The sequence below is a fragment of the Phalacrocorax carbo genome, chromosome 11 (assembly GCF_963921805.1).
Source record: "Phalacrocorax carbo chromosome 11, bPhaCar2.1, whole genome shotgun sequence".
Taxonomy (NCBI): domain Eukaryota; kingdom Metazoa; phylum Chordata; class Aves; order Suliformes; family Phalacrocoracidae; genus Phalacrocorax; species Phalacrocorax carbo.
Window position 1 is genome coordinate 24,168,691 of NC_087523.1, and position 13,424 is coordinate 24,182,114.

Below are 13,424 nucleotides of genomic sequence, written 5' to 3' on the forward strand. Positions count from 1 at the left end.
ACCCAGCTAGCCCCAGTTGCCTGGGGCAGAGTAGGAATGGAATTCGTGCTGGGAATTTCCCAAGCTGGATGCCATTTCTCCCTGCATGGTGAACCTTGCTGGACTCCTGAGCTATTCATGCTCTGCTTCCCTTGCCTTGCCTTGCCTTGCCTTCCCTTCCCACCTTTAGCTTCACAAGATGCCCCTTAGCTCTCTGCAACGAGAGCTCAACAGTCTTCTCCAGGACACTACCAGAGCTCTCCTATGCTGTCTCTTCCCTGGGCTGACCGAGGTGGTCAGCACCTTCCCAGGTGAAGTTCAGGCAGCAGGTGGGAGCTGAGAAGCACTGCCGGGCCTGGCTCTCTCCCCAGCAGGTGATGCTCCAGGACTTTATGTTGTAGCTGCATGTTCATACTCTGCTACCTGGATTTCCACGCAGCCAGACACCTGGGTGAATAGAACAGGACAGAACAGAACAAAATAATTCAGCTGGAAGGGACCTACAACAATCATCTAGTTCAACTGCCTGACCACTGCAGGGCTGACGAAAAGTTAGAGCATGCTGTTAAGGGCACCTGACAGTCTTGGGGCATCAACCACCTCTCTAGGAAGCCTGTTCCCGTGCTTGACCGCCCTCTCAGTAAAGAGATGCTTCCTCGTGTCCTGCCTAAACCTCCCCCAGTGCAGCTTTGAACCATCCCCACATGTCCTGCCCCAGGATGCTGGGGTGAAGAGATCAGCACCTCCCTGTAGGTGTGTTCCTACAGCTTGCAGGGTGTCACCAGGGTGAACCCACCTCGAGCCCAGCGCAGGAGTGAGATCCTTGCAAGGCCAGGGATGGGGCCCAAATCCTGGGAGGCAAGAGCCTGGCCTGGCTTTTCTCTCTCATGCACGCATGTGTGGCATAGTCGTGAGGCAGGTTGTAAGGGTAGCAGAAAGCCTTCGGGGTGGCTTGCGTTTAGCATCTGGTTGGTATCAGAGCAGCTGGGGGACAGCTGGGACAGCCTACAACCGCCCAGTTGGCCTGGCCCATGGCAGGGAGCCGGGGAAGGCAGAGCCTGGGAGGTGAGGGCTGTCCCAGGCTGAGCAGGACAGAGGGTGGAGTGGGAGAGCCCCGATGAAGAGATGAGCGGAGCAGCTGCCAGAGGCGGCGTGAAGCGGGTGGAGGGGAGAGGGCTGGCTTTCCCCTGCATGCAGGAGACCCCACGCACAGATGTGGGCCGACGCCTTGAACGGGAGCTCTTCCAGCGCGAGGCGTTAAGCTGGAGAGGGCAAATTGACCGTGTCATTGCAATCACAGGTTTGAACCTATTTACCCCAGACAGATGCGTGTCTCCCTGTACACCCCTCCACGGGAGCAGCCAGCTTCTGCAAACTGCCTGTGAAACCACACAGCGGCTTTGCTGAGCACCTCCCGGGCCAGCACCGTGCAGGTCTCTGCATGTTGCAGATGGGGAAACTGAGGCAGGAGGTCACCTCGCGCCAGGAGGTACAGAGGGTGAAGTCAGCTCAGTTGTCTTGGCCTGGTCAGTCCCCCATCATGAATCATCTCCGGGGTAAGGAGAGCATCTGGAGCCCATCAGGATCACTGGTATAGGTCTAGTGGGGAAAAACAGGCTGTGCCGAGAGTGGGGATCTCGCTCCGCTCACCTCCCGTCCCCAACCCACCCGCCCTTCCCGGCACTGACCTCTCCTAGTGCCAAATGAGAAAGAACACACACGGACAACGTGCCTATTTTTGTGGCTTTTCCAGCAGAGATCTGCTTATGTCAAGATTTCCTTCTAGCGCACAGTTCAAAAGCCAGGTTTAAACTGTCTTTCCTAACAGCTGCAGTGCACACCCGGCCGCGATCCTGCCGGCGGTCGGGGTGAAGGCAGGGAGCCCTACCAAAACACGAGTTTATTCCACTTTCTTCTGGTTTTGAGGCCGTTCCCTCTTGCTCTGCCTCCTGATGCAGGTTTGTCACAGCAGTAGCATTGAGGTGCTCAGCGTTTGCTTCGGCTCCTCCCCAGGTCTCGAGGCTGGCTTAGCAAGCAGGAGGATTCTAAGCATGGTAAGCATGAGGGCTTTTTCTTTTGCTCTCTGTGTGCCTTTGGCCTCATTTTCAAGCCTTTCTCTGCAACCAGAGAGGTCTGAACACCTCGCCATCAAGTGCAAGCAGAGATCCTCAGGTAATCACCTGACTCCAGGAGCCAGGGGATTCATAAAACTATCACATTACAAGAGCCTTAATAAATCATAAGATCTGGTTGCTTAGCAACTTAAGCTGGCTTTTTTTTCTAAATGCAGTGTGTTTTCCTTAGGTCTTCTGTCAAATATTTAACATGAGAAAACTAAAATGACCCTTTAAATTCGAAGTTAGCTGAATAATGAAGTCACCACATTATTATGATGATCATTACATTAAAAGTGGGGCTGGCCAGGGCAGGAGGACTGGAAATGAGCAGCCACAGCCCTGCAATAGCTCTAGAGCTGCTGATCAAGCCCCAGGGGAGAAATCCCGTGGGGAAGCTGTGCAGGACCAGCATAGCCTCATGCCTGCACCGGCTTACTTCCCCTCAGGTGCAGGGTCTCAATCCTCTGCCGGGGCTGGACCCCTCGGCATGGGCAGAGCCGGGAGCCAGGCGCTGCTCCAGGGATGCAGCTTGCTGTAACGGACGTGCGAAACGCTGGCGCACGGAGCGATGGGCTCAGGATCCTGTGGGAAACAGCTCACTTGGCTACTGGCCTGGAAGGAGCTTAGCCAGTTCTGCAAACACTGATTGCAACCAGATGCTGCAGGGGATGCTTTTCCTGCTCTGGCTCTGCGCCGCCCTGCCGCGGAGCGTCTCCTCAGGACGAGGGGACATGGCCTGCCCTGGAGGTGATGTCCCCGCTGGGCTTTTTTGGGTGGCAGGGCTTTGAATGGGTCTCACTTACTGGTGAGGGGGCAGGGGGTGGGGATGCCGGGATCCTGGAGGGGTTACCAGGGGAACCTGACCCTTCTCCTTCTCCCCTGCTTGTCCTGGGGCCTCCCACTGCAGCAAGCAACAGGCAGCAGCTTTTAAGCTATGAAATACTTGCCAAAGCTCACCAGCTCGGACAGCTGCTGGCTTGGCCTCCACTTTGCTTCCAGCTGAGAGGAGCAGCGGGGAGGGCGCGGGAGGCAGGTCGAGGAGCGCAGAGCCCCGAGCGTGGTGGAGGCGCAGCCTTGCCCGGCCACCCCCGCCCTGCAGCTGACGAAACGCCGAGCTGGAGGGGGGGGACAGGTTTTGCAGCAAGGACTGCCAGGCGTCTTGTACAGTTGGGATTTCCCCTGCTCCCTCACTTGCTGGGGACTCCTGCAAGCTGCTGCGCAACCACCCAGCCTTGGGTTTTGCTGCGGTCTCTGAAAGGTGCCCAGCTGAGCAATTGGGGTGCCCAGTCCTGCCCTTGCCTTGCAAACGCTGCCAGGAGCTCATGAGCCTGACTGCCCGGTGCACACACCGCGAGGGCAAGAGAGTGAAGGCCTTTGCCTCATGTCTTCTCATTTAACATCTGGTGATACGAGTACAGATCATCCTCTCTTTACAAAATTGGCCACTCCAGATGCACTCTTGGAAGCCTATAAAGCCAGAGCGGTGACCCTGCCTGGGACCGATGCCTGCAGGGTTCAGTGTCCAACAGCCAAACTTGCGTTTTTTGCGGAACTGCTTCTTGCAGACCAAGACCTCAGGCCCAAGGGCAATGCTCGGCTGGACTCCACAGCTGTGGAGGTGAATCAAGCTTATGCTCCCCACGGGCAGCATCCGACTGGAGCAAGACACGATGGGTGCAGGCTCTGGGACGGAGCTGCTCTGCCCCAGCTGCTCCCAGGACCCCTCGCCCTGGGTCCCTGCCACGCCGCCCGGGTGCCTGGGTCCCTCCTGCGCCCAGTGTCCAGCCAGCAGCAGGCATGGGGCTCCCACTGGCCTCCCAGTGCCCACTGGAGGGTGCTCTCTGCCCAGGTTTGTGCTGTAGATTCTTCTGAGCAGCCCTTGGTGCAGCAGCCGGTGGGAAAAAATAAGGCGGAGGTTGGAGGGGTTTTGCTGGAATCTGCAGGTCAAACCCCCTCCCCAGCGGGCACAGTGTGGGACCCCCCACCTCGCGCTCCCCAGAGCCTGCTCCTGCCTCGCCTTTGCCCCTCCACGCCCCGTGGTGGTTTGCCCTGCCAGGCCTTTGCTGCGGGGCCATGGTTTCGTGGGCTGCTCCATGTGCCCGAGCTGCGGGTAAGCACCTCCAGCCCGCGCTGCACGGCTGCGCCGCTCACCGTGGCCTCGGGGCACGCTGCCTGCAGGGCTGCGGCCCCCAGGCCATCATCTCTTAGGTCCCTCTGGGAAGTCCCTTTCCCGCTCCTGCTCCATAACCCAGCAGTTTCTGCAGCCTCCCTGCTCACGCTGCGCCTCCTCCCAGGACTCTCCGACCGTCCCATGCGATTCCATCGAGCAGCTCCCAGCACGGGCACACGGGCTGTGGGTCCCAGAGCCCAGGACACCGAGGGCAGCACAGGGAACGGCGCCTGGGGTCACGCTTTTCTTCCGTGCAGCCCCCTTTATTACCTGAGTTACATGCAAGGTCTCCAGAACTTCATCTGAGTGGCATGAAATATCCCTGCCCAGGCAAAAGGACCACAGCTACCGCCTCCTCCCTGTCCCTATCCTCCCACTAAAAATTAATCAGCAGGCCAGGTACTCCAAGAGCGTCTCCTACAACCGGGTCCTCTCACTGATGCCATTTGCTACCAAAATTGGATACAACATCCCCTTTCTTAGCTCATTCATGGTCCTAACGGTTATAGTATATCTTTTTCTCTTTAAATTAGCTCACTTCTACCCTGGTAGGGACTGCTGCACGCTTTGGAGCTGGGCTTTGCACCCGCTGAAACTTGTGCGCTGCACAAGTTTGTTTGTTGAAGTGGATATTCAGCTACAAACTCATCACCCAGTTCCCTGGCTTAGGTTTCTCTGAGGTGCTTATGGGTTTTTCTGGATTCCATTAACATCTTCTGTGTCATCTGCGAACGGGGCGCTGCTTTCCAGCTCTTTCTCCTTCCCAGATCTCTGCAGAAAACATTAACACTCGCAGCGATGAGATCCATGCTGGTAGTGTTCACAAAAAATTGCAGATTATGTCCCCTCAGTTTTCTCTCTGAGCCATTTTTTTGGCTGTATCAGTTTTCCTCTCCTGCCCTCTTGCCTGTCTTTAGTGCTGCACCTTGCTCAGACCTCTGGCTAGCCCAAATAAGCCGTACCGCCTGTTGGAAGCAGGAGCAGTGTGGGGATGTTTTGGAGAGACTGATACATTTTCCTTCACGGGATCCATGTCATCCCATCTGTGCTCCGTTAGTCTATTTTTAATCACAATTTAAAAACATTTTCCAGGAACAAATACAAAGCTTACTGGCCTGTAATTCCTCCAGCCCCTAGCGGCGTTTTAGGTCCAGGTACATAATTTGCTGCCAGGTAGAGCAGGGGCTGCATTAAAGGTTGCATATTTTTGAAGGCAGCTCAACAATTAAAGTCTCCCCCTTTTTAATCACATTATTGCACCTTGTTGAGTCACCGTTGTGCACCTAATTGGTTTTCCTGAGCTAGAGGCTGGTAATACTCCCCTGCTAACTTCAGCTCCTGACAGCCTGCATGCTGAATCCTGCAGGTGCCCCAGGTGAGCGTGCGTGCACACTCTTGGCGTCGTGTCCTTCCAGCTTGGAAGGGGACATTGGGATGAAGGGTTGTGCCTAACCGAAGGAGTAATGCGGATTTCATGGGCTGTTGAGTGCAGCTTGTTGTACTCCCTCCAGATTCCCTTCGACCCTGAGAGCAGCGCGTGCTGACGCGTGGTTTGCAGCGAGCTCCCTGAGCCACCCCACAAGGCAGGGGTGCAAGGGGGCGGCCCGCGGGGGGGGTCTTCTGGGGGTTTCCTCCCATGGAGGAGGCGCCTCTGCCGTACTTGTGTGTGAAGTGCCCCGGGGCTGGGGGAGCAGCGCTGCCCGCGGCCAGGCCTGCGGGACCCCGGGGCGCGGGGTGGGAGGGGGCTCTGCATGGCTGGTGTGTCAGTGCCCCCAGCCTCCGTGCAAAGGGACAGCAGAGCACCAGGCTGCACCCCGGCGTGCAAGGCAAGGGCAGCGCTTCAATCTCTTTTCTGTGCTGTGGCCACTCTTTTGCAGCAGAGGAAGCAATCTCCCTCTTTCCCGGGCTTTTAACAGCTCAGACCCCCTGTGTTGGACTATTTTGTACCTGTTCTATGGTCAGCCCCTGTGGCACCCGCCTTGCCCTGCTCCTGACAGAATCGGATGGCTGTGTAGCTCCAGCAGGGATGCGAGGGACTCCTGCCTGTCTTAACAAGGAGGCGTAAGGCTGCCCTTAAGAATGAAAATTGGCCTGTGCAACATTCAGCTGCACCTGGGAAACATCCCGTTATTCAGGCGATCTCTCTCAGTATCAAGATGTTAATTAAAAACTTTGCGAAGCTCAACCATATTTCCTCCCCTGTATTTTGCAGCATGTTGCTATTTAATCTTTGGGGACACAGAAGACATTATTTGATGTGCTGGCAATGATGAGTAAGTGCTTAAATAAACTAGCGCAAAATAATAATTATCTGACAAAACCCACAGGCAAGATTCAATCTACAGGGCAAAGAAACATGGTTCTTCTAATAGATACTCCGTAGGTATTCGTGTCTGGATGGAAATGGCACTTTGATACTGTGTGAATACCTGTGATTTTTGAATGAGCCTTAATACATGGGTCACCTGGGCAGTGTCTTTGTGGATGTCTCTTGCTGCACACTTGGAATGACTTATCCTTTTCTTTTGCTGAAACAGAGGGCTCCAGACACGCTGACAGAGCGCGGCATTCTCCACAGTGACATTTTTGTTTGCTTTCTATTTAATCTTTAAGGTAATTTACTCTCACAAATGAATGAGATATTTTTCCGAGCCAATAGGCATTGTATGATTTCTGCCAGTTTAAAAGCCGGGGCTAATGTAGCCCCGCGTCGGGTGGCGGCTCGGCAGCGGCGTGGGAGGGGGCGCGCCCACAGGTGCCAGGAGAACCTGAGCAGGGGCCAGGGGAGAGCACGTCGGTGTCCTGTGCGTGTCACTTGGCACCTGAAAACAATGCTGAGCCCAGGCGTGCCACTCGCTGCCCGAGAACCGAAACAAGGGCCGGCACACGGGCAGTTAGAGAGAGGATTAGATCCCCAGGTTAAACGGTAACCAGCGCCCTGGGGATGCTTTAGTGTTTAAACCGGGTGCTGTTAAAGCTCATGAGGACACAGCTGGGAACAGGCTATTCGACATCGTCTGCTGTGGGAGTCTCACCATTTCTGGTGACTCCACGCCTGCCCATCACCTTCAGGACGGGAGGTGAAAGTGGTTGGACTCTGGCGCAGGCCCTCTGTGGTCCACCGGCTGGAGATGTTCCCCGTGACATCTGCGACTGCAGTGATGTGTCGCTAAACAAGCTTCTCAACTGGGGTCTCAAATGGGGTATGTCTCAACCAAAAAGCTCCTGGGCGGGATGGTCAGTCACTGCCTGAAGGGTGTTGGCCGTCCGCAAGCATCCCCGTGGAGGTATCGCCAGATCGGTCAGGGGACACTCCCAGGGACTCAGGTTTATTTGTGTGGGGACACTTTGCACGCACCTCAGTATCCAACTGGTCAAAGGTTTGAGCCATTCCCTTGCCCACAGCCGCCTGCTTTAGTTATAGGGTGTATTTTCCCCGGAATAAAAGTTATAAGGTTTCTGTGAGTTCGTATAACAAGGTTATAGAGGGTATTTAGCCCTCTGCACGTGTGCCAGGTCCCGGTAGCTGCCTGGAGTCTGCGGCATGAGGAGCCCGCTGGGGTTCGGCAGCGCTGTGGGACAGGGCGGTCCGTGTCGGTCCCTCCGAGCCGGCCCTGCCCATGCGGCAGCCAGGTCCGTCGCAGGGCCTGGCAGGGGGACGTGGCTGGCTGAGGACAGCGCAGGGGATGTCTCCTGGCTGCCTGGCTTTGGCGCTCCACTGGAATGGCACTGCCAGCGAAACCTGGGATGTTTTCCTGACTGACCCATGGGCGACACTGGAGAACATCTGAGCATCGCAGCCCCACATGCCCTGCCTCAGCCTCAGCCCCGTAAACCTAACCAGTGTTACAGTGACTTACCTTTGTTCTCAATTCCAACTCAAGAGCTAACCACACTTGAAACTAAATTCAGTTCCATTTTCCTAACCCCCAAAGTAACCTGAACACAAACCGTGACCCATCAGCCGCTGGCCTGACACGAGCCTTCATCCCGTTCCCAGTATTCATCTTCTAACTGAGCAGCCAGCGCCTGCCTGCAGCCTGTTCCTGGAGCTTAGCCCTACGTCCCGACCCAATTTCTAATCTGCTCTGCTCTTGTCCCATAGTGCTGTTGGTAATTTCCTGGTGCAGGCTTTGGAGACAGTGTGCATGGAAGCTCCTGCTCTAAGGGCTCCAGGATTTTGCCACTCTGCAAAATCATACATGGCTGCAAAGCAGGGGGGGCAACGGCCACGGTTTTTCATGGGGCTGTGTCCCCCGCGGAGGAACCCCTCATGTCTTCCAGAGGCAGCGTCTGACCCATCCTCCTTGCAGGGAGCACGTCATGAGGATGTGTCCTCACCTGCAGGATTACGGCAGTCCCTTGGCATGTGGGACCCGATCATGCCGATGCCTTTAAGCAATGCCAGTCAGAATCGGGGGTACAGGAGCTAAAATCCTTACCCAGGGTTTGGCAGGGCTCCTTGCACCCCAGCCTGCCTCAACAGCTCATTCTCTTCCATCAGCGTGCGGTGGCGAGAGGAGTGTCACTCAGAGTGAGCAATCACTGCCGCTTCCCATTACAATAATGGATGTCTCCCACTTCCTAATTTGCTCTCCTGGTTCTGCCAGCCGCGGCTGCGCTCCCCACACATACTAAATGCGTGACGAACATTGTCGTTACTGTCCGTGTCATTCGCTAAGTGACTCTCAGCGAGTTAAATAAACGCTGGTTAGAGCTTCTCCCCGTAAGGATGCACCGCTGCGTGCTCGGGAAACGCGCTCTCCTCCTCCCTGTGCTGCCCGGCTCCGCTCCTGGAGCCCTGCTGCCTGCCAAGAGGCCCGGAGCCGGCGGCGGGTGTCCGCACGCAGCGTGCACACTTGTTGCCCTGCTCCCCAGAGCGGTGCCGCACTGGGAGTGCAGTGGCACAGGGCTCTCGAGTCTCCTCCAGCGGCCGAGTCCTGTCTGAGCCTTGCCCAGAAAACCCGCCCCAGACTTCAGACCCGTCACAGAGGCGAAAGCTCATCTCTCTGCTTCGTCTCCCAGGCCCCTTCACTATCTGGTTCCAAGACCTCCCTTTACCCTCCTCCCAAGCAGCAGAGCCCAGCAGCGCATCAGACAAGCTGCTCTGTCGCTAACACGGGTGTTGATAAGGTCACATATGGCTGCTTACGCATCAGCTGTTTTATCCATGAGCTCCGGGCCCCAGGCCACGAGCGAGAGCCAAGCCGGTGAGAGCATGTATAAGCTGTCGTTGGCCTGCGTCTTCTGAAGCAGCAGCAGAATCAGGCAGAAAACAAAGATATGGAGCGCTTTTGCGCTGGGGTACCCCACGCCTGGCTCGACGCCGGCGAGGCTCCCCGTGGGAAGCGCCTCTGCAAGGCGAAGGAAGCCTGGCAGCCCCCCTGCCCTGCCCGCTGGCCGCGGGAGCCCCGGCACCACGGGGGTTACGTCGGCCGCGCGGCGAGGCTTAGGAGTTCAGCTGCGTCAGAGCTGCAGCAGCAGCTGTGGTTTCCCCGAGCTGTGCCACAGCAAGCTGCGAGGTGGGGAAGGTTACAGAGGAAACGTGTGGCAGTGCGTGGTGTCCACCAATAATTTATACGTTGCAGTGGATGAGAGTTGTTGGGGGATCTGGAAAGCGCGAGATGCGAGTGAATGCTATCGTCAGCCAAGCTGGAAGCTGGACTCGTCCAGAATCAGCCTGAACACAGAATCACAGAATCTCAGCACGGTGGGGGTTGGCAGGGCCCTCTGGAGCTCGTCCCCTCCCACCCCCTGCTGGAGCAGGCACCCCCAGAGCAGGGGCACAGGGCCGCGTCCAGGCGGGGGGCGAATGTCTCCAGGGAAGGGACCCCACAGCCCCTCTGGGCTTGCCAGGGAACCAGGGCAGAGGGGTCTCTGAAACAGTGGCGGAGGCAGCGAGGTCAGAGAATACATTTAAAAATGAAGCAAAAAGGAAACAGTGGCCAAAGCAAACAGCTGGCACTCGAGGGACCTGGGTGCAAGCTGAGAAGCACCAGACCTGGGGCCCTCTCTCCTGAGGGACCAGTGCTGGTGGTGGTTGTCCCGGTGCATCCACCCAGGAGGGATGCACAAGTGGGAAGCTGAGGCACACTGGGTGCCAAGCCTTTTATTAATAAAGAGACACTTGATGCATCAGCAGAAAGCCAGCGACACACGCCAGGACCAGGCAGCTGCTGCGTCGCGGTGCAGCATGCACCACGCATGGTTTCCGTGCTGCAAACACGTCCCCCCCTGCGGCCAGGGAGGAGGGGATGAGACGCGGCTGCAGTTCAACTAATGCCTCGTTTGGGAAGATGACTGTTCCAAAAATGATCTGCTGATCATTCCATGCTGCATGGTGGGTTTGAAAATGAGCTTTTTTATGGGTACACCTCACTGGCTGGAACAGGCAACTCAGTGTTTCATTAAGGCATATGTCACATTTCATTTTTCCCCTCAGAGGGGTCAGAAAGAGAAAGGGATTCAGAGAGGCCTGTGAGTTTGATCCAAAACTACTGAGCTGTGGCCAGCAACCTGCAGGCAGCTTTCCTTCAAATCTAGGGCCAGCTAGGGTCCCGTTTGGCAGAGCTCAAGCCATTCAAACCTCAACAGAAAACAAGAAAACACAGCTCGAGGCAACTAAGACCATAACCCCAGCTGCTGTGAGCAGTAATCCCGCATGCCCACGCCACCCAGGGCATCCTGCGTGCACCGTGGCAGGTTTGCAGACCAGAGCCTAATGGTGGTGGCCGGGGTGGGCGCTGCTCGGGCCAGCTGCTCTCCCCGACGTGGCCGTGCTGCCCCGCACCCACCCCCTGCGGGCAGCCCTCCAGGAGAGGGGGTGCTGTGCGCTGCTGCTGTCCCAGCTGGTGCACGGGCATGTCTCGGTGATGTCGGGGAGACACAGGATGCCTCAAATGTCCACCTACAACAGGACTAGCTTTCCCATAGTTCCTGCAAGTCCCACTGCACCCCAGCTGGCCCCTAACGCAGTGTTTGCACGCGCGACCTTGCCTCTTCCAGGCAGGGGGCGTTGAGATCGCTTTTGCCCTGATTTTCAGAGATTTAAGCATGGCCAGTTCCTGGTTTGCAAAGTTGTGAGTTTTGCTGAACCTCCCATCCCAAAAGGACTCAAGACACCGCCCGTGACCCACATTTTCCCCTTACAGTCCTGCAACACAAGTGGGGACACTTTCCCCTGTGATGTCCTTTTAATTTGTAGGCAGAGGGAAATCGTTCTGGGAGGCAGGAGCCCTGGGCTCCAGCCCGGCTGTACCACCAGCCTCCACACACCCCTCATGTCCAGGGCATGTGTGCAGCAGCCCAAAGACATCAGCCCAGGGGTGGCTGTGATGTGGGACATGCTGGGAATCGGCGTGGGACCAGGGATCAGGGCCCGTGGGGCTGGACCTCACTCCAATGCAGCTCATTAAAGAGAAACATGGGACGATGACCAGCCTTCCCTGCCGTGGCGATGCCTGTCCTCGTGCCAGGCGCCCTGCGCTCCCTGGGGAGGTGTAGGCACCTCCAGGACCTGATCTGCTTGGCCTCCTTCAAATGGGAGAAGAAGCACCAGGTGCCACTGACCCGAAAGGCCATTTGTAGGATGGAGCTGAGGGTGCCTGCACGTGAGGGCACGGCGAGTCCTGCGCCTCAGGACCCTGGGTTTGGCTAGTCAACGTGAAGTCACGGCTCTCCCATGGCCGCGGGAGTGCTGCTCCGGGCTGGGCAGGTCGGGCTGTGGCATCGGCGTGAGCACCATCTGCAAGGTGGGGTGGGGACCGTGCTGAGCTGCCTCTCCTCCACGTGGGAAAACGTCCCGCCAAGCCCTGTGGAGCAGGAGGAGCGCAAGCGGTGGGGCGGACCTGTGGCTCATCCCAAGCCAGGCGGGGTCTGTGTCCACCAGCTCCTGGGCAGCTCTGCCCCAGCTGGGCTCAGGCCAGCGGAGAGAAAAGGGCATCTTACAGAGCTGGTGAGGGGTCAGAGCAAAGTCCCTCTCTGCCAAAGCAGGACTTAAATTTATGTTCAGCGGCTTTAGTCCTCTTCTAATCTAAACTTTTAATGTATTGATGTGACTGCAAATGGCCGAGCAGCAGCCATATACAATACAGCAATATATTTAATTAAATACGCACTAGTGCATATGCAACATATATTTTAAAGACATATTAAATTACCAGCATATTTTTTGCCTGGCTTTATATAAATATTTATAGGGCCCAGGGGGTGACTTCCTCTCCTGGAAATAAATAGTGTTACTTTTCGATATTGAAATACATATTTCTAGAACACAGATGAATTATTTATTCTCCTCATGTGAGATGTGTCCAGCATCAAAGCGGACTACAGAAGGGGAGTGTTTGCCTCTGATCTCGATCCCCGGTTGCTCTGCAGAGCTCCTCTGGACGGGCATCCCCATCTCCTCTGTCCCGGCCCGGTGGCCGGGTGTGATGGCGACAACTTTCGGGGCCTGTCCTCTGGGTGTCACTGTGCAATCACTCTAGAAATGCTGAGCATCACTGCTTGGGAAGGGATTTGGCCCAAAAGAGGAAAGGAAAATATTTCTCATTGTCTGCAACGACCCCAGCCCTGCTGCTGGCCAAGCTCTTTGGGCTCTCTTCCCCCTTGGCCCGCTCGCTCCTGCTTGTTCTCCTCCAGCTGCAGCGCTCGCCTCCCTCCTGCCAAGATCGTGGAGCCCCTTCAGGCTCCCCCCTCCTCCCGCTGGCTCAGGCTCCCTCTCCTCCTGGGAGGCCAGCCAGCGTGCTTCCCCAGGATGCTCGCCCCACGGGAAGCCTGGCCTGGGGTCCCTGCCGGTGACGGGGGGGCGGCTGCCGGGGCAGCTGGTGCCCCACGGCCATGGCTTTGCGGGTGGAGGGCCCCGAGCTGGGAAGCTCAGGCTCCGGCTGGCTCACCCCAGAGATGCCCCTCGCCAGCAGCCTGGCGTACTGGTGGCTTGGGGGAGTCTGAGCTCGGTTTAAGACCCATGAGAATTTTGAATTGGGGCAATACAGCAGGCTGAGGCTAGCGCAAAGTTAGAGGAACCTCCCACCCCAGCCATTCACATTTTACCAACGGGAGGTAATCTATCTGAGAGCCTCCTGAGGACTGATGAGTCCCCGTAACTCGTGTCTCAGGGGATGGGAGCCCTGTCTGAGAAACTACACAGCGCCAGCCGG